Source organism: Alligator sinensis, unplaced genomic scaffold, assembly GCF_000455745.1.
Source record: "Alligator sinensis unplaced genomic scaffold, ASM45574v1 scaffold1096_1, whole genome shotgun sequence".
NCBI lineage: Eukaryota > Metazoa > Chordata > Crocodylia > Alligatoridae > Alligator > Alligator sinensis.
In genome coordinates this window covers 178,174-180,351 of record NW_005842984.1, presented here as the reverse complement: position 1 = coordinate 180,351, position 2,178 = coordinate 178,174, and the positions used below count along the sequence as shown (strand labels likewise).

The 2,178-nt window shown below is 54.5% G+C and overlaps 1 long non-coding RNA gene across 1 annotated transcript in view; it reads right to left on the bottom strand.

Moving 5' to 3' along the window:
• Positions 1-601, bottom strand: part of LOC112548181 — a 6,043-nt gene extending 5,442 nt beyond the window's left edge. Inside the window, exon 1 of the long non-coding RNA XR_003091986.1 lies at positions 515-601. This is a non-coding gene — a long non-coding RNA (uncharacterized LOC112548181). The remainder of the gene's footprint in view (positions 1-514) is intronic.
• Between the last annotated feature and the right edge of the window lie 1,577 nt (positions 602-2,178).

The window sequence follows — 2,178 nt, the reverse complement described above, 5'->3', positions numbered from 1 at the left end:
ATAATAAATGCAGCTGGACACACATGCTAACAGAGTATGTCTGAGCAGGCTGGGTCCAATCAGCACTTTCAGTTGATACCCTCATGCACCTCAAAACTCAGCACGTCCTAATCTCTTGTCACAATGGTCCTAGTAGTAACTCCCTTGATGAGAGGACCCCACTGTAGTTTGGGCCATTACAGAGATCTTTGGCTTAGGTAAAAGAATTGTTGCTGCAGAGCAAATGAGGAGGCCGAGGGGAAGGAAGAGTAAGTGAGATTCAGAGAGAGTATAGCAACCAGCTTGACAATAAAAGTTATTTATTGCCAGGTATATGAATTTATGATGATACCAATAGTAATAGCCACACAAGAGAGACAAATAAAATAGTTACAATATTACATCATTTCAATTAGGTATTTGGGGAAGTCTAGCTCAAGTTTGATCAGCAGAAGTCCAGTTTAGAAAGCTGTGCCTGGAGTAAGAGAATAAAAGTCAGGTTCCTGGAGTCAGAGAGAAAGAGCTGGGGTCTCACCATTCAGCAAAGCTTGCACCAGTCGAGGTTCTCAGGTGTTTGTTGGAGCTTGTAGACAGGCAGAGCCCTCAGCATGATCAGTAGAGGGATTTCAGACAGAAAAGGAGTAGGACTGGTGCAGCTTTTGGATCCAAGCACCAGGACAGGAACTTGATTTGGGTGGGGTTTTTTGTAAATAACTAACAATGGCTCGAGGAACACTAGGTTTGTTTTTGGATAAATGATGGCTCATATGCTGGATAATAGGATCACTCCTGGCTATGGGTGGCATTACTGTGAGGGAGCTCACAATACAGACAGGCAGATTCAGTGTTTTGGGTACCGATAAAGGAGTTGTTACTGGAATTGGTCTGATAAATGCTGAGCTGGGAGTGTGCACACATGGGTTGACTAGCATTTGGAGCAGGGATCCCCCATCATGCAGTGCTCACCTGATTCTCTGGTCCCAGAATTCAGTGTGGTCCTTGCCTTGGAATCTCTGTTCTACATCCTGAATGCTAATGAAGGTGCTTTCCTGTCCTATCTCCCATATAAATAAGTTGTCATCTGGTTCCATCTCCGAGATCGGGGAGTTGCTTCACTTCTATCACCCTCGTCTGGAGGGCTTTAGATGCATCTCTCACAGCATCTTCATTGTCTTTTTTTAAGTCCTTCCTCTAATCCAGGGGCGGGCAATTATTTCGGGCAGAGGGCCACTTACCAAGTTGTGGCAAGCTGTTGAGGGCCGCATGGGTAGCCCTGCCTCTTGACAGGTGTCCTGCCCCCTGGTCACCATCTTGGGACCATTGTCCTAGGGCCAGCACTGGTGAGGCCCAGAGCAGAGTGCAGGCGGGCAGCAGTCTGTGGAGCCAGGCTGGGCTGCACCAGCAGGGAGAGGGGGGAGCTGGCCTGGCTCCATAGAGCCCCTGCCAGCTGGGACCCTGTACCCCTGCTGCCCTGCTCTGGGCCCTGCTGGCACTGGCCGTGGGACATGGGTTTGGGCCCTGCTCCCATACCCACTCACTCCCAGCACCCCCCAGCCCCGCAGTACAGGCAGGGGGCAGCACTCAGCCCTGACCCCCTGCTTCCCAGCAGGAAAGGAGTTGATGCAGAGCATGGGGAAAAGCAGCCCCTCACCTGCCCCGTGGCCTGTGCTCTCTGCTGCAGCCGCTCACAGTCCATGCAGGGCTGTCCTGAGCAGGCACAGGCAACCCCATGAGGCTGCAAGTGGCGGCACGGGGCCGGGGCCTTGGGGTGGGGTAGGGGCCCCTTTTCCCTGCACTCAGCACTAGCTTGTAACCCAGCTTTGCTGCCAGCCTGGGCCCCACGCCAGCTCTGGGTTTGCCCATCAGGGCTGTGCCACGGCGGCAGCAGCTGCAGCCCCCCCTGCTTGCCACACTGGGCAGCGTTTGCTGCCACTTCCTGCCTGGAGCTCGTGCGATGGGCAACAGCAGCAAACACTGCCTGATGCAGCAAGCCAGGTGGGCGCAGCTGATGCCACCACGGCGCAGCCCCGACAGGCGAGCCCAGAGCCGGCACGGATCCCAGGCTGGCAGCTGGGGTGGGTTACAACCTGGTGCTGTGTGGGGAAAAGTGGCCCCCTCCCTCACCCTGTGGCTAGCACCCTGCACTTGCAGCCTGTGTGGGACTGCCTGTGCCTGCTCTGAACAGCCCTGCTTGGGCTG